At 49.3% G+C, this 18,674-nt stretch overlaps 3 long non-coding RNA genes across 3 annotated transcripts; 1 reads left to right on the top strand and 2 right to left on the bottom strand.

Annotated features, from left to right (window-relative positions):
- Positions 1 to 6,227: 6,227 nt before the first annotated feature.
- LOC123745421 (uncharacterized) lies at positions 6,228 to 9,004 on the bottom strand. Its single transcript, XR_006771331.2, has 2 exons — positions 7,736 to 9,004; positions 6,228 to 7,490 (listed from the first exon to the last, which is right to left on the bottom strand). It is a non-coding gene; the product is annotated as an uncharacterized lncRNA (long non-coding RNA).
- LOC138350268 (uncharacterized) lies at positions 6,608 to 16,242 on the top strand. The gene is made up of 3 exons (XR_011222045.1): positions 6,608 to 6,744; positions 15,678 to 15,757; positions 16,032 to 16,242. It is a non-coding gene; the product is annotated as an uncharacterized lncRNA (long non-coding RNA).
- LOC138350267 (uncharacterized) lies at positions 15,163 to 17,074 on the bottom strand. Its single transcript, XR_011222044.1, has 2 exons — positions 16,503 to 17,074; positions 15,163 to 16,257 (listed from the first exon to the last, which is right to left on the bottom strand). It is a non-coding gene; the product is annotated as an uncharacterized lncRNA (long non-coding RNA).
- Positions 17,075 to 18,674: the final 1,600 nt, after the last annotated feature.

Raw genomic sequence — 18,674 nt, 5'->3', positions numbered from 1 at the left:
TGTGGCGTGTGTGAGGTGTGGCGTGTGTGAGGTGTGGCGAGTGTGAGGTGTGGCGTGTGTGAGGTGTGGCGTGTGTGAGGTGTGGCGTGTGTGAGGTGTGGCGTGTGTGAGGTGTGGCGTGTGTGAGGTGTGGCGTGTGTGAGGTGTGGCGTGTGTGAGGTGTGGCGTGTGTGAGGTGTGTGAGATGTGGCGTGTGTGAGGTGTGGCGTGTGTGAGGTGTGTGAGGTGTGGCGTGTGTGAGGTGTGTGAGGTGTGGCGTGTGTGAGGTGTGTGAGGTGTGGCGAGTGTGAGGTGTGGCGTGTGTGAGGTGTGTGAGGTGTGGCGTGTGTGAGGTGTGGCGTGTGTGAGGTGTGGCGTGTGTGAGGTGTGTGAGGTGTGTGAGGTGTGGCGTGTGTGAGGTGTGGCGTGTGTGAGGTGTGTGAGGTGTGGCGAGTGTGAGGTGTGGGACGTGAGGCCTGGCGAGGCGTGGAGGTTGTGAGGTTCTCGTCAAAAGCGGTTTATAAGAAATGTTGTGGTGGTGAGGACGCGCCAAGGTGAGGCGGCAGCGGCTGTTGACTCCTGTCCTCCCCCCCCCCTTTACCCACCCCACCACGCCCCCTCATTCCTCCCCCGCCACCACCACGCCTCCCTCATTCCTCCCCCGCCACCACGCCTTCATCATTCCTCCCCCGCCACCACCACGCCCCCTCATTCCTCCCCCGCCACCACGCCTTCATCATTCCTCCCCCGCCACCACCACGCCTTCATCATTCCTCCCCCAACAATGATTTTAATTGAAAAGCCTCGTTAGTAGTAGTATAACTACTGGTGAAGAGAAACATTAGTGGTAGTACACCTATTAACAGTCGTTATGATCCAAACTAATTCTTTATGAATGTGGCACCACCACGGAACCTTACATCACACGTCTCCCTAACTCCACTCCACTCTGAATTAGTCGCAGACAAGAAGACCCTGCACCCTGCACCCTGCACCCTGCACCCTGCACCCTGCACGCTGCACCCTGCACCCTGCACCCTGCACCCTGCACCCTGCACCCTGGACCCTGGACCCTGCACCCTGCACCCTGCACGCTGCACCCTGCACCCTGCACCCTGGACCCTGCACCCTGCACCCTGCACCCTGCACGCTGCACCCTGCACCCTGCACCCTGGACCCTGCACCCTGCACCCTGCACCCTGCACCCTGGACCCTGCACCCTGCACCCTGCACCCTGGACCCTGGACCCTGCACCCTGCACCCTGCACGCTGCACCCTGCACCCTGGACCCTGCACCCTGCACCCTGCACCCTGCACCCTGCACCCTGCACCCTGCACCCTGGACCCTGGACCCTGCACCCTGCACCCTGCACGCTGCACCCTGCACCCTGCACCCTGGACCCTGCACCCTGCACCCTGCACCCTGCACCCTGGACCCTGCACCCTGCACCCTGCACCCTGCACGCTGCACCCTGCACCCTGCACCCTGCACCCTGCACCCTGCACCCTGGACCCTGGACCCTGCACCCTGGACCCTGCACCCTGGACCCTGCACCCTGCACCCTGGACCCTGCACCCTGGACCCTGCACGCTGCACCCTGCACCCTGCACCCTGGACCCTGCACGCTGCACCCTGCACCCTGCACCCTGCACCCTGCACCCTGGACCCTGCACCCTGCACGCTGCACCCTGCACCCTGCACCCTGCACCCTGGACCCTGCACCCTGCACCCTGCACCCTGCACCCTGGACCCTGGACCCTGGACCCTGGACCCTGGACCCTGGACCCTGGACCCTGCACCCTGGACCCTGGACCCTGGACCCTGGACCCTGGACCCTGCACCCTGCACCCTGCACCCTGGACCCTGGACCCTGCACCCTGCACCCTGCACCCTGCACCCTGGACCCTGGACCCTGGACCCTGGACCCTGCACCCTGGACCCTGGACCCTGGACCCTGCACCCTGCACCCTGCACCCTGGACCCTGCACCCTGCACGCTGCACCCTGCACCCTGCACCCTGCACCCTGCACCCTGCACGCTGCACCCTGCACCCTGGACCCTGCACCCTGGACCCTGCACCCTGCACCCTGCACCCTGCACCCTGCACGCTGCACCCTGCACCCTGCACCCTGCACCCTGCACCCTGCACGCTGCACCCTGCACGCTGCACCCTGCACGCTGCACCCTGCTCCCTGCACCCTGCACGCTGCACCCTGCACGCTGCACCCTGCACGCTGCACCCTGCACCCTGCACGCTGCACCCTGCACCCTGCACCCTGCACCCTGGACCCTGCACCCTGCACCCTGGACCCTGCACCCTGCACCCTGCACCCTGGACCCTGCACGCTGCACCCTGCACCCTGCACCCTGCACCCTGCACGGTGCACCCTGCACCCTGCACGGTGCACGGTGCACCCTGCACGCTGCACCCTGCACGCTGCACCCTGCACGCTGCACCCTGGACCCTGCACCCTGGACCCTGCACCCTGCACGCTGCACCCTGCACGCTGCACCCTGCACGCTGCACCCTGGACCCTGCACCCTGGACCCTGCACCCTGCACGCTGCACCCTGCACGCTGCACCCTGCACGCTGCACCCTGCACGCTGCACCCTGCACGCTGCACCCTGGACCCTGCACCCTGCACGCTGCACCCTGCACCCTGCACCCTGCACGCTGCACCCTGCACGGTGCACCCTGCATCCTGCACGGTGCACGGTGCACCCTGCACGGTGCACCCTGCACCCTGCACGGTGCACCCTGCACCCTGCACCCTGCACCCTGCACGCTGCACCCTGCACCCTGGACCCTGCACGCTGCACCCTGCACCCTGCACCCTGCACCCTGCACCCTGGACCCTGCACCCTGCACGGTGCACCCTGCACGCTGCACCCTGCACCCTGCACCCTGGACCCTGCACCCTGCACCCTGCACGCTGCACCCTGCACCCTGCACGCTGCACCCTGCACGCTGCAACCTGCACGCTGCACCCTGCACGCTGCACCCTGCACGCTGCACCCTGCACCCTGCACGCTGCACCCTGCACGCTGCAACCTGCACGCTGCACCCTGCACCCTGCACCCTGCACCAGGCTCTGACACCAGGAATTCTTCATTCGTCAAGAATTGCAAAAAACACCATCACAGGCCTTAAACATCTTTTGGAGACGGAGTCTAGTTACCGGTGTCATCCCTGACATACTTAAAACAGCAGAGATCGCGCCACTTCACAAAGGAGGTAATAAAGCTGATGCAAAAACTTGTTAGTTTTTGTTAGATGAGTGAAGTTAGACCAATAGCTCTAACTTCACTCATCATAAACACCTTTGAAAGAATTCTAAGAAGTAAGATCACAAAACACATGGTATCACAGTGTCTACATAACCCAAGACATCACGGGTTCAGAACACAGCGCTCCTGCCTCTCACAGTTGCTGGACCACTATAACATGGCCTTAGGTGCCATGGAATACAAAAAATGCAGATGTAATATACACAGACTTTGCAAAAACTTTCGACAAATGTGGCCATGATGTTATTGCACATAAAAGACGTGCAAAAGGAATTACTGGCAATGTAGGGAGATGGATCTTCATCTTCCCAACAAACAGAACCCAGAGTGTAATACTCAACACAGTAACTTCCGGACCATCAACCGTTCAGTCCCCCAGGGTACTGTGCTTGCTCCAGTTCAGTCCCCCAGGGTACTGTGCTTGCTCCAGTTCAGTCCCCCAGGGTACTGTGCTTGCTCCAGTTCAGTCCCCCAGGGTACTGTGCTTGCTCCAGTACTTTTCCTCATCCTCATATCAGATATAGACAAGGACACAACTTATAGTGCTGTATCATCCTTTGCAGATGACACTAGAATTTTTATGAGAGTAGACAATATAGAGGACACAGCAAACCTCCAATCTGATGTTAATGAAGTCTTTCAAAGGGCCACTGAAAATAACATGATGTTTAATGAGGATAAGTTCCAATTACTACACTATAGAAAAAAACGAAAACATCAAAGCAGAAACCACATATAAAACACAGTCAAATCATACTATTGATAGGAAAAGCAATGTAAAAGATTTGGGTGTACTCAGAAGACCTTACCTTGAAAGAACACAATAAAGTAGCCGTCAGAACTGCAAGAAAAATGACAGGTTGGATAACAAGAACCTTTCAAACAAGAGATGCCGTACCAATGATTAATTTTTTAAGACTTCAGTGTTCTCTAGAGTGGTATATTGTTGCACACTAACAGCCCCATTCAAGGTTGGATAAATTGCTGACCTGAAGAGTGTGAAAAGATATTTTATTGCTAGAATCCACTCAATAAAACATCTATATTATTGGGAGCGATTAAAATGTCAAAATGTGTATTCTCTAGAGCTCAGGCGTGTCAGATATACAGTGTAATAATTTAACCTTGGCAAATATTAGAAGGATTGGTTCCAAACCTCCACACAGAAATGGAACCATATGAGACCAGAAAGTATGGAGGTGCAAAATAGGCGCTCAGATCAACAGTTCTCTTTCTGTTCTGTTCTCTTTCTCAGTTCTCTTCTCTCTGTTGTTCTCTCAGAACATGATGTTGAGAGAGAACTCAATCAACACCAAAGGCACAAAACTCTTCTACACTCTTCCCCTACACATTCGGGGCATAGCTGTCCGACCTCTTGTAGTGTGTTGAAGAGAACTTAATCACTTTCAGAGGATACCTGATCAACCAGACTGTGACTCGTATGCCAGGCTACGAGCAGTCGCATCCAACAGCCTGGTTGATCAGACCAGCAACCAGGAGGCCTGGTCAGAGACCGGGAATCCATATGAACTTCACTTTGTGACCTTTCAGCTGTATCTCATTTATTCCTTTCTTACAATCCTCATCTATGGACATGAAGATTGGATACCGAGCTGTTAAGGAACAAAGTGCTCCTCGGCTATCGACAAATACTAAAACATCTTTTTCGTCGTGACGTGCTTCCTCCAAACACGCCAGAATGGCCAGCAGGTCAGCTGGTGTGGATGATATATAATTACTAAGTCGAAGTTCAATTGTCCTGTCCTCAGCTCCAAACTCAGTGTATTCCCTTATTAGGACACCACATCCTGCCCTGCCATCCTCCGCCACCGACCCGTCACAATATACATGTAAACTTGATATCTCCTGATAACCGAGATATCATGCTTCCATACAAACACCGTATTTGTCCCAGTTCATGTTGAATCTTTTTAACCTTAAGGGGTACGGTTTCGACTTTTATTTTCTGTGCTTTCCAGGGAGCAGACCTATTACACTGTCGAGAGGGTTTGTAACAGTCAAATACATCGTATTCCCTGACCCCATTAGCTAATCCCCTCGTGTAGCATGTGTCTCTCTTAGTTTCCTGGGAGTGTGTACGTTACTCTAGCAGTTCTAAACGCTGTGAAACAGCTTAACCCTTCATCCTCTACTCGTGAAGCAGATTGATACTCTAGTGTTAATGTCAAAGAGTCTATCACACACACTCAGTAAGTTTTATTCCATTCTCATTATTTCAATCATTGCATTTCTTTGACATCCAAGAACAATCCTCATGGCTTCGGTCTGTGCCAACTCAAGTTTTTTTTAGGCAAGTGCAAGGCAGATTTAACTTTTTTTTTTAATTCTGCCTTGCACTGTGTAAGACAAAACGGGTGCTGCGTAGTCTATCAGGGACCGAACAGTGCTTATGTATAACATCCTGCTTCCATAGTTGTCGAAAGTTGCAAGTTGCCCGAAACGCATTGCGTAATAGTGGCTTTAGGCATTGTATGTACTAGCTCTATCTTTATATCAATCCATTAATGTAACATCACTTGTATGTATGTACCTTACCTGAATAAACATATTTATTTATTTATTTATCCGCAAGATAGGTACCCCTACACCTGCGAAAATGCTAACACCTTTAGAGGATGTAGTCGGTCTTTACACAAGGTGCTCATATGATTTATTTCACTATTTTTACGCTCACATGTGTATCCAACATACATGATCAGATACTTAGCGAAGAGATAGGAAAGAAAGAAACATAGAACGGTAGATAGAAAATATGGAAGGGTGTCCTTGAGATCTATTACGCAGTAATAAGCAACATATTTGATAGAAAACAGCAGAGTTATGTCATCCATCGCTCCCGTCAAGTGACACTAATGCCACAAGTGACACTCCAGTTTACTTATGGCACATTTTTAGTATAATCCATTGGAGTTAGGTGTAAATTATCAACACAATTAAATTAGAAAACATTTATTTATGACAAAAAATATAGAAGTAAACATTAGTGTTGATCTTTGACAAAGTTTACATTCCTTATAACAGGAATCTCATAAATGAATAACTTCACTTACAGTGAAAGTTTACAGTCACACAAAGTTGATCTACGATCCATACAAAGTTATTGTGAAGTATTGTATACATACAAAATCTGTTAATGCATGTATAGGAAAAGTGTATACCTGGAATGAAAGAGTGTATACATGGAATGAAAAAGTGTATACATGTAATAAAACAATTATTCATGTAATGCAATTGCGTATGTATACATTTCTTAGATATAAGTCTAAGTGAGCATCATTAGGAAAGTCTTTTCTCGTTGTCCAGAGTTAGTCAGGACCTCCCGAAGGTTACTGATTCGGCGCGCTGATTTGTGTGTGTGTGTGTCACTACAGATGTTAGCAGGTGACACAGCTGCACTTCTGGTGGACCAGGTGTTGGTAGGTGGCCCAGTTGCAACTGTTGTGAACCAGGACAGGTGTTGGTGGATCCCCCAGCACTTGTCGTGGACCAGGACAGGTGTTGGTGGATCCCCCAGCACTTGTCGTGGACCAGGACAGGTGTTGGTGGGTCCCCAGCACTTGTGGTAGACCAGGACAGGTGTTTGTGGGTCCCCAGCACTTGGGATGGAACGTGACAGGTGTTGTTGGTTCCGCAGGATTTGTGGTGGACCAAAATAGGTGTTGGTAGGTGGCACAGGTGCAACTATAGTGAAGCTGGACAGGTGTTAATCGCTCGCTAGTACTTGTTATAGACCAAGACAGGTGTTGGTGGGTCCCCAGCACTTGTCGTGGACCGGACAGGTGTTGGTGGGTCCCTAGGACTTGTGGACCAAGACAGGTGTTGGCGGGTCCCCAGCATGTGTGGTGGATCAAGACAGGTGTTGGTGGTTCCGCAGTACTTGTGGTGGACCGGACAGGTGTTGGCGGGTCCCCAGCATGTGTGGTGGATCAAGACAGGTGTTGGTGGGTCCCCAGCACTTGTGGTGGACCGGACAGGTGTTGGTGGGTCCCCAGCATGTGTGGTAGATCGGACAGGTGTTGGTGGGTCCAGCAGGCGCATCACAGCTTCGTCAGGAGGTCCTCGCCATGTGTCGGAAGGTGAGGTCAGGCGTCACTGAGGTAGGAATGTGTCCTGCCCCCGGCGAGGGCCCAACGAGCCAGTCTCCGGGGGCAGGACGGGTCAATACCGCCTCTCTCCCACCCACCACGCTTGTCTTCCTCCCTGGAAAGAAACATATATAAAGTGAAACATACCTTAGACTTTGAAGTTTTTAGCTTGGTTCATCTATCTTGGACTCATTACCCATCCTGTGAGTGGACTCATTTCTTACAATTAGAATAACTATGAGCTGTAGGGACTCAAATATTTCTACAACAGCAAAACTGAAAACATTAGATTTTCTTTCTTGGTGTATAATAAATACAAGAAACGAAATAATGGAAACAGGAGCAAGGTTGAACACTCACCAGTCGGAGGACCCAGACATAACTGCTGGGCGGTCGACGGAGGACTGATGCAGCAACTGTGGCAGAACTCGTATTTATGTGGCAAGGCGAGGGAGTGCCAGACGTCGCTAGCGCTCCCGGTGCCACCTTGGTTCTGTTTACGGAACCTGATTATTTTTACCATAGTTAACCATAGTCATGGCATTACTCACTGCCATAACTTAAAGTATTTATGGAGATTAATTAAGATTAACGAAAGAAATGGATTATTTTAGGTCCCGTTGAGGTGTTTTCCCCAGGTGGTGCAAGAGTGTGCGTGCGTGTGTGTGTGTGTTGCGTGTACTTGTGACGTCACTACTTCCTTCGGTTGCCAGGTGACTCACCTCAGAGTTGTGACGTCACCACAACGTATCGTTGCCATGGGACTCAACAATGCAGTTCTTGACGCACATCATGAGCTGCATTCCTGACGACAGAGCCACACAGCCTGACGCGGGCAGCCGTATACTGGGAACTGCAACAAACTAGGAAGAACAGCACGTCTATTTATCATGATAGCTAGTTGTTACCACTGCCAGGCTCAGGCTCGGCTACAAGTGCCTCCAGGAGTCTGCTCCACCTGGTGATGTACCTCCAGGAGTCTGCTCCACCTGCTGATGTACCTCCAGGAGTCTGCTCCACCTGCTGATGTACCTCCAGGAGTCTGCTCCACCTGCTGATGTACCTCCAGGAGTCTGCTCCACCTGCTGATGTACCTCCAGGAGTCTGCACCACCTGCTGATGTACCTCCAGGAGTCTGCTCCACCTGCTGATGTACCTCCAGGAGTCTGCTCCACCTGCTGATGTACCTCCAGGAGTCTGCTCCACCTGCTGATGTACCTCCAGGAGTCTGCTCCACCTGCTGATGTACCTCCAGGAGTCTGCTCCACCTGCTGATGTACCTCCAGGAGTCTGCACCACCTGCTGATGTACCTCCAGGAGTCTGCTCCACCTGCTGATGTACCTCCAGGAGTCTGCTCCACCTGCTGATGTACCTCCAGGAGTCTGCTCCACCTGCTGATGTACCTCCAGGAGTCTGCTCCACCTGCTGATGTACCTCCAGGAGTCTGCACCACCTGCTGATGTACCTCCAGGAGTCTGCTCCACCTGCTGATGTACCTCCAGGAGTCTACACCACCTGCTGATGTACCTCCAGGAGTCTGCTCCACCTGCTGATGTACCTCCAGGAGTCTGCTCCACCTGCTGATGTACCTCCAGGAGTCTGCTCCACCTGCTGATGTACCTCCAGGAGTCTGCTCCACCTGCTGATGTACCTCCAGGAGTCTGCTCCACCTGTCTGATGTACCTCCAGGAGTCTGCTCCACCTGCTGATGTACCTCCAGGAGTCTGCTCCACCTGCTGATGTACCTCCAGGAGTCTGCTCCACCTGCTGATGTACCTCCAGGAGTCTGCTCCACCTGCTGATGTACCTCCAGGAGTCTGCTCCACCTGCTGATGTACCTCCAGGAGTCTGCTCCACCTGCTGATGTACCTCCAGGAGTCTGCTCCACCTGCTGATGTACCTCCAGGAGTCTGCTCCACCTGCTGATGTACCTCCAGGAGTCTGCTCCACCTCCTGATGTACCTCCAGGAGTCTGCTCCACCTGCTGATGTACCTCCAGGAGTCTGCTCCACCTGCTGATGTACCTCCAGGAGTCTGCTCCACCTGCTGATGTACCTCCAGGAGTCTGCACCACCTGCTGATGTACCTCCAGGAGTCTGCTCCACCTGCTGATGTACCTCCAGGAGTCTGCTCCACCTGCTGATGTACCTCCAGGAGTCTGCTCCACCTGCTGATGTACCTCCAGGAGTCTGCTCCACCTGCTGATGTACCTCCAGGAGTCTGCTCCACCTGCTGATGTACCTCCAGGAGTCTGCTCCACCTGCTGATGTACCTCCAGGAGTCTGCTCCACCTGCTGATGTACCTCCAGGAGTCTGCACCACCTGCTGATGTACCTCCAGGAGTCTGCTCCACCTGCTGATGTACCTCCAGGAGTCTGCTCCACCTGCTGATGTACCTCCAGGAGTCTGCTCCACCTGCTGATGTACCTCCAGGAGTCTGCTCCACCTGCTGATGTAGATCTGACTATATTTCCACTGCCAGGAGAACTATTTACGTACTTGAAGTCATCACCTTAAAAGTCACTTGCGTCACCATGGAATTGAATGTGAACAAATTTCAGAATTCAGAGATAGTTATATTAATATGTAGAGAAATGTGTAAATATTGTATTCAAGTACCGCCATAGGTCTTAACCATACATCCAAAGATTGCTTACTCTGTTGTGGGTAATGCATATATGTTTGTGAACTTTCCAGCGCCTCCATTGGATGGGTGTGGTATGTATGATTATTACATATGTAACTGGGTCATCACAGATGTTAATTGTTCGGTATAGGCTACCTTGAGGCTACCTTGAGGTGCTTCCGGGGCTTAGTGTCCCCGCGGCCCGGTCGTCGACCAGGCCTTCTGGTTGCTGGACTGATCAACCAGGCTGTTAGACGCGGCTGCTCGCAGCCTGATATAGAGTCTGTTGAGGTCCAGTTCTTAAACCAATTATGCTATCAAAGAATAGTTATATATACTTTAAACTAAGTAACTACCTTATCAAGATTGTTACTTGCTTAGCACAATTATTTTTGGGGGGCTCAGTTCCAAAGCCCAATATGTTCCTCTGTAACCTATTCGACTACCGACCACGGGATGGGTATGGGATCCACTACCGCCCACGGGATGGGTATACAGTCTACTATCGCCTACAAGATGGGTATGGGATCTACTATTGCGCACGTGATGGGTATGGGATCCACTATTGCGCACGTGATGGGTATGGGATCTACTATTGCGCACGTGTTGGGTATGGGATCCACTATTGCGCACGTGATGGGTATGGGATCCACTATTGCGCACGTGATGGGTATGGGATCTACTATTGCGCACGTGATGGGTATGGGATCCACTATTGCGCACGTGTTGGGTATGGGATCCACTATTGCGCACGTGATGGGTATGGGATCCACTATTGCGCACGTGATGGGTATGGGATCCACTATTGCGCACGTGATGGGTATGGGATCTACTATTGCGCACGTGTTGGGTATGGGATCCACTATTGCGCACGTGATGGGTATGGGATCCACTATTGCGCACGTGTTGGGTATGGGATCCACTATTGCGCACGTGTTGGGTATGGGATCCACTATTGCGCACGTGTTGGGTATGGGATCCACTATTGCGCACGTGATGGGTATGGGATCTACTATTGCGCACGTGTTGGGTATGGGATCCACTATTGCGCACGTGATGGGTATGGGATCCACTATTGCGCACGTGTTGGGTATGGGATCCACTATTGCGCACGTGTTGGGTATGGGATCCACTATTGCGCACGTGTTGGGTATGGGATCCACTATTGCGCACGTGTTGGGTATGGGATCCACTATTGCGCACGTGATGGGTATGGGATCTACTATTGCGCACGTGTTGGGTATGGGATCCACTATTGCGCACGTGATGGGTATGGGATCCACTATTGCGCACGTGTTGGGTATGGGATCCACTATTGCGCACGTGATGGGTATGGGATCCACTATTGCGCACGTGTTGGGTATGGGATCCACTATTGCGCACGTGTTGGGTATGGGATCCACTATTGCGCACGTGATGGGTATGGGATCCACTATTGCGCACGTGTTGGGTATAATTCATTATAATAGGGGACAGGCAGCCAGCATATGCATACAATGGAAGTTAGGCTTATATCGAATTACCAACCAGGGTTGAACTACTGACCTTCCCCCCCCTCCCTCCTCGAGGATGCAACCCCCACAAGAAGCTGACTAACTCCTGGGTACCTATTAATAGGTGAACAGAGATATTAGGTGATAGGAAATGCGCCCAACCATTTCTCTCCCGTACGGGATTCAAACTCGAAATTCTCGATTGTGGGTCGAGAACGAACCCGACTGTTCTACCGGGACCCTAAAGGGGGTTGCTCTACCCCTTACTATTTACCAAGGCCGTTCAAGGGGGTTACCGTTTTATGGGGTTTCTTCCTTTAAGTTGTTACATCTTTAAAGGGGTTTCTCCCTTTAAGGGGTTGCTCCTATTAAGGGGTAACCCCTTAAAGGGAGGTGGGTATGGGGTTAACTGCCACCCAATTGCTGGGTATGGAGCCCACTACCGGCTTCGGGTTAGATATGGGGTGCATAATCAATGAACAAAATCACCCATGATGAAGGGCTGACGGCGTGTGTTGCCTCACACCTTAACTATCTCAGTGAACAGCTTATCTAACAAGAAGATAAAGAGTTGTCAACTCCTAAAATAACTCTAAGATAACGGATTTCGTCCCCTGTCATGCAGGTGCAAAATGGGGGAATCTTTTAAGAACAGTATCTATATTTGACAAATAGTATTTTCCTAACTCAATGTGTGGTTTACTATGAAAAACACATTTCTAATGACTCTTAGATAATCACATTCTCTCAGGTAGTGGTCAAGGCGGTGTCCATCACTCTCACCACAGATTCTGCAACTCCGCTGTTCAACTGTTGTTTCCATTCTGAATCTTCATGGATATTTGTATCCAAGACGGATTCTTGCTATTGCTGATTCTCTCCCGCGACCACCTCCTCTTCGTCCATAATGATTGGGACTGCCAGCAGCAACCATATTTTACCAGGGGTATAGATTCACTGATTTGTTCTTCTATCCTCCTTCCCTCAGTATCCTTGTCACGGTGATGTTGCCTGACAATACTTCTAATTTGAAGAAGAGTCTTGGGTATGAAGTATTCAATATTGTCTCCTTCAGCAGCCAGCACATCTGCTTGTTCATTTCCACAGATTCCATCATGGGAGGAGATCCACAGGAATTTGATGGCTCTTCCTTGATTGGTTAGTAATCTCATAACTCTCTTAATTTCAGTGACTTTCACAAGGTTTTATGCTTGACTAATGATGTAAATGTAACTACGATTACATTTACCAGTAATTTAAGTAGTTCTTAACTTAAATTTAAGTTCTTAAACTTAAATTTAAGTTTAAGTAGTTCTAAAACAGTAATTTAGAAGGAGATTTACCAGTGGTAAAATGAACAGCTTTTCTTTGATTATATAAAAATCCACAAAGCCTTGTATTAATAGTACCTTCCGTAAACAGCTTTAACCCTTCTTTCAAGGATCTTACTGGTCTCTCAGCCAGACCATTTGAAGAATGATCATAGGGGGCAGGTGTTACATGTTTATACCATTTAAAAAAAAAATCCTTCATTTCCCCAGAAACAAAATACGGAGGATTGTCTGACACCACCATGTCTGGTAATCCAAAATTACAAAATCTTTTCCATGTCAGTTCACAAGTTACAGATGATGTGGTGGAATTTCATGCATGAACATCCAGTCATTTTGTGTATGAGTCCGCCACCACCAGGTAATATTTGTTATCCATAGGTCCAGCATAATCTATATGAAGTCTAGACCAGGGTTTCCCAGTGCATGGCCAGGATTGTACTGGGGACTGGGGATTCTGAAAATTCCTAAAGTAAATGTGACAATTATTAGTTACCTCACCAAAATTGAAAAATTTAGGTGATGCCCCACCTTTCAGGTGATTTTTTGCCACCATGCTATTAATTGTCTTACCTGCCTCCACTGAATATTTTTTCCACCTCTATGATAACGAAGACCACAAAAAGTCTTCAGAACTTTTAATTGTTTAACTATCGACAATTCATCTAGGCCCGCCAAGAAAATTCTCACCTTTTCCATGAGATCCTTACCACATAAACTTGGATTATGTGAATCCAATTCATAAAAATCCCAAATAAATTCTTTGCTATTATCCCCTACTTTTGCCGACACCTTGCCATAGATCTTAATCGGTTCATTATCATATGCACTTAATGATTTTCTACCGGGTTTTACATTCAGTTGCAAATTATCTGCCCAATCTCTAGACAATGTTGACACTGCAGCACCAGTGTCCAGTTCCAAGGGAACTAACTTCCCATTAATTACAAAATTCACCACTTGTGACTTCACCGAACATACCTTTTCTTTCACCGAATATAGTCGGTTTTCCTCACCTGCAGCTTCTTCAGATGGTTTACCTTCCTCTACTGCCTTGACCACAGTACCCTTACCTCCTCTTCCTGGATTATCCGGTCGTCTCCTCTCCCAGGCATTGCTGTTCCTATTCAGGTATTCTCTACACACTTTCCTTTAGTGTCCTTCCTTGTCACAAAATTTGCATATGTAGTCCTTAAACTTGCAGTTGCTACTACTGTGATTGTACCCACAGTGTTTACGTCTTGTCTGGCCCTGTACGACAATAATTTCTTGAGAAGTAGATTTCTTACCTCCAAATGCCCTTTCCATGTTTAAACTCTTCTCTAGCACAGTCCATGAAATTATCGATTGTAGATCCACGTTTTCAGCCACCAGGTTAGGGAAAAATATCTCATTTCTGCTGCCATGAACAACTGGTCCCTCACCTGGCCATCAAACTGTGCTCCAAAGTTGCAATGGTTAACAACGCATTCAATTCTGCATTTAAATTCTGTATGAATTCCTGCTGCTTTTTCGTCCTCTTCTGGAAATCCATCGACCTCAGTATTCACCAGGATGAACTCTTGTATAGGAATAGAGTGGTGGTGCCTGAGGAACTAAGATGTAAGATTTGGAACAGCTGCATGTAGACCATAATGGCATAAATGCTCTGAAAGCCAAAGCTAGAAGTTGCGTTTTGTGGGCAAAAATTTACCTGGATATTGCTGAAGTAAGTGAGAATTGTCACATTTGCTTTAAGAATTATCAGAAACCCCAGTTCCCAATACTTTCCTGGCCATGCACTGGGAGCCCTGGTCTGGACGTCATATAGATTATGCTGGACCAAGGGATAAGAAATATTTCCTAGTAGTATTGGCAACAACAATCCCCGGTATGTGTTACATAACGTACTGTTTACAATACTTATAAACAAAAGAGCATCTGCTCAAAACATGCTAATGCCTAACACTAAAAACACTAATACCTAACCTCTGTAGTATTTAATCCTATAAAATACCTAATCCTAACAACTCCACTTGTGTATTAGTTCATCGTTTAACTACAAGTGACTTATCACGGCGCCAGTTAGGCTGGCGAGCTGAGCTCTTAACCTCTTAGGGTGAAGGGAGAGGGCAGAGGGAAGGAGATAGGTGAGAGGGAAAGGTAGACTGAATATATGGAAGGGTGTCCTTGAGATCCGTTACGCAGTAATAAGCAACATATTTGACAGTAAACAGGAGAGTTATGTCATCCATCGCTCCCGTGAAGTGACACTAATGCCACAAGTGACACTCCAGTTTACTTATGGCACTTTTTTTGTATAATCCATTGGAGTTAGGTGTAAATTATCATCACAATTAAATTAGAAAACATTTATTTATAAAAAATAGAAGTAAACATTAGTGTTGATCTTTGACAAAGTTTACATTCCTTATAACAGGAATCTCATAAATGAATAACTTCACTTACAGTGAAAGTTTACAGTCACACAAAGTTGATCTACGATCCATACAAAGTTATTGTGAAGCATTGTATACATACAAAATCTGTGAATGCATGTATAGGAAAAGTGTATACATGGAATGAAAGAGTGTATACATGGAATGAAAGAGTGAATACATGTAATAAAATGATTATTCATGTAATGCAATTGCGTATGTATACATTTCTTAGATATAAGTCTAAGTGAGCATCATTAGGAAAGTCTTTTCTCGTTGTCCAGAGTTAGTCAGGACCTCCCGAAGGTTACTGATTCGGCGCGCTGATTTGTGGGTGTGTGTGTCACTACAGATGTAAGCTGGTGACACAGCTGCACTTCTGGTGGACCAGGTGTTGGTAGGTGGCCAGTTGCAACTGTTGTGAACCAGGACAGATGTTGGTGGATCCCAAGCACTTGTGGTAGACCAGAACAGGTGTTGGTGGGTCCCCAGCATGTGTGGTGGATCAAGACAGGTGTTGGTGGTTCTGCAGCACTTGTGGTGGACCGGACAGGTGTTGATGGGTCCCCAGCACTTCTGGTGGACCAGGACAGGTGTTTGTGGGTCCCCAGCACTTGTGCTGGACCGGACAGGTGTTGGTGGGTCCCCAGCACTTGTGGTGGACCGGACAGGTGTTGGCGGGTCCCCAGCATGGGTGCTGGACCGGACAGGTGTTGGTGGGTCCTCAGCACTTGTGGTGGACCGGACAGGTGTTGGTGGGTCCCCAGCACTTGTGGTGGACCGGACAGGTGTTGGTGGTTCCGCAGTACTTGTGGTGGACCGGACAGGTGTTGGTGGGTCCAGCAGGCGCATCACAGCTTCGTCAGGAGGTCCTCGCCATGTGTCGAAAGGTGAGGTCAGGCGTCACTGAGGTAGGAATGTGTCCTGCCCCCGGAGAGGGCCTAACGAGCCAGTCTCCGGGGGCAGGACGGGTCAATACCGCCTCTCTCCCACCCACCACGCTTGTCTTCCTCCCTGGAAAGAAACATATATAAAGTGAAACATACCTTAGACTTAGAAGTTTTTAGCTTGGTTCATCTATCTTGGACTCATTACCCATCCTGTGAGTGGACTCATTTCTTACAATTAGAATAACTATGAGCTGTAGGGACTCAAATATTTCTACAACAGCAAAACTGAAAACATTAGATTTTCTTTCTTGGTGTATAATAAATACAAGAAACTAAATAATGGAAACAAGAGCAAGGTTGAACACTCACCAGTCGGAGGACCCAGACATAACTGCTGGGCGGTCGACGGAGGACTGATGCAGCAACTGTGGCAGAACTCGTATTTATGTGGCAAGGCGAGGGAGTGCCAGACGTCGCTAGCGTTCCCGGTGCCACCTTGGTTCTGTTTACGGAACCTGATTATTTTTACCATAGTTAACCATAGTCATGGCATTACTCACTGCCATAACTTAAAGTATTTATGAAGATTAATTAAGATTAACGAAAGAAATGGATTATTTTAGTTCCCGTTGAAGTGTTTTCCCCAGGTGGTGTAAGAGTGTGCGTGTGTGTGTGTGTGTGTGTTGCGTGTACTTGTGACGTCACTACTTCCTTCGGTTGCCAGGTGACTCACCTCAAAGTTGTGACGTCACCTCAACGTATCGTTGCCATGGGACTCAACAATGCAGTTCTTGACGCACATCATGAGCTGCATTCCTGACGACAAAGCCACACAGCCTGACGCGGGCAGCCGTATACTGGGAACTGCAACAAACTAGGAAGAACAGCACGTCTATTTATCATGATAGCTAGTTGTTACCACTGTCAGGCTCAGGCTCGGCTACAAGTGCCTCCAGGAGTCTGCTCCACCTGCTGATGTACCTCCAGGAGTCTGCTCCACCTGCTGATGTACCTCCAGGAGTCTGCTCCACCTGCTGATGTACCTCCAGGAGTCTGCTCCACCTGCTGATGTACCTCCAGGAGTCTGCTCCACCTGCTGATGTACCTCCAGGAGTCTGCTCCACCTGCTGATGTACCTCCAGGAGTCTGCTCCACCTGCTGATGTACCTCCAGGAGTCTGCTCCACCTGCTGATGTACCTCCAGGAGTCTGCTCCACCTGCTGATGTACCTCCAGGAGTCTGCTCCACCTGCTGATGTACCTCCAGGAGTCTGCTCCACCTGCTGATGTACCTCCAGGAGTCTGCTCCACCTGCTGATGTAGATCTGACTATATTTCCACTGCCAGGAGAACTATTTACGTACTTGAAGTCATCACCTTAAAAGTCACTTGCGTCACCATGGAATTGAATGTGAACAAATTTCAGAATTCAGAGATAGTTATATTAATATGTAGAGAAATGTGTAAGTATTGTATTCAAGTACCGCCAGAAATCTTAACCATACATCCAAAGATTGCTTACTCTGCTGTGGGTAATGCATATATGTTTGTGAACTTTCCAGCGCCTCCATTGGATGGGTGTGGTATGTATGATTATTACATATGTAACTGGGTCATCACAGATGTTAATTGCTCGGTATAGGCTACCTTGAGGCTACCTTGAGGTGCTTCCGGGGCTTAGTGTCCCCGCGGCTCGGTCGTCGACCAGGCCTTCTGGTTGCTGGACTGATCAACCAGGCTGTTAGACGCGGCTGCTCGCAGCCTGATATAGAGTCTGTTGAGGTCCAGTTCTTAAACCAATTATGCTATCAAAGAATAGTTATATATACTTTAAACTAAGTAACTACCTTATCAAGATTGTTACTTGCTTAGCACAATTATTTTTGGGGGGCTCAGTTCCAAAGCCCAATATGTTCCTCTGTAACCTATTCGACTACCGACCACGGGATGGGTATGGGATCCACTACCGCCCACGGGATGGGTATACAGTCTACTATCGCCTACAAGATGGGTATGGGATCTACTATTGCGCACGTGATGGGTATGGGATCCACTATTGCGCACGTGATGGGTATGGGATCCACTATTGCGCACGTGATGGGTATGGGATCTACTATTGCGCACGTGATGGGTATGGGATCTACTATTGCGCACGTGATGGGTATGGGATCTACTATTGCGCACGTGATGGGTATGGGATCTACTATTGCGCACGTGATGGGTATGGGATCCACTATTTCGCACGTGTTGGGTATGGGATCTACTATTGCGCACGTGATGGGTATGGGATCCACTATTGCGCACGTGATGGGTATGGGATCCACTATTGCGCACGTGATGGGTATGGGATCCACTATTGCGCACGTGATGGGTATGGGATCTACTATTGCGCACGTGTTGGGTATGGGATCCACTATTGCGCACGTGTTGGGTATAATTCATTATAATAGGGGACAGGCAGCCAGCATATGCATACAATGGAAGTTAGGCTTATATCGAATTACCAACCAGGGTTGAACAACTGACCTTCCCCCCCCCCCTC

This window comes from Procambarus clarkii, chromosome 44, assembly GCF_040958095.1.
Source record: "Procambarus clarkii isolate CNS0578487 chromosome 44, FALCON_Pclarkii_2.0, whole genome shotgun sequence".
Taxonomy (NCBI): Eukaryota; Metazoa; Arthropoda; class Malacostraca; order Decapoda; family Cambaridae; genus Procambarus; species Procambarus clarkii.
This window is presented reverse-complemented; position numbering and strand designations above follow the sequence as displayed.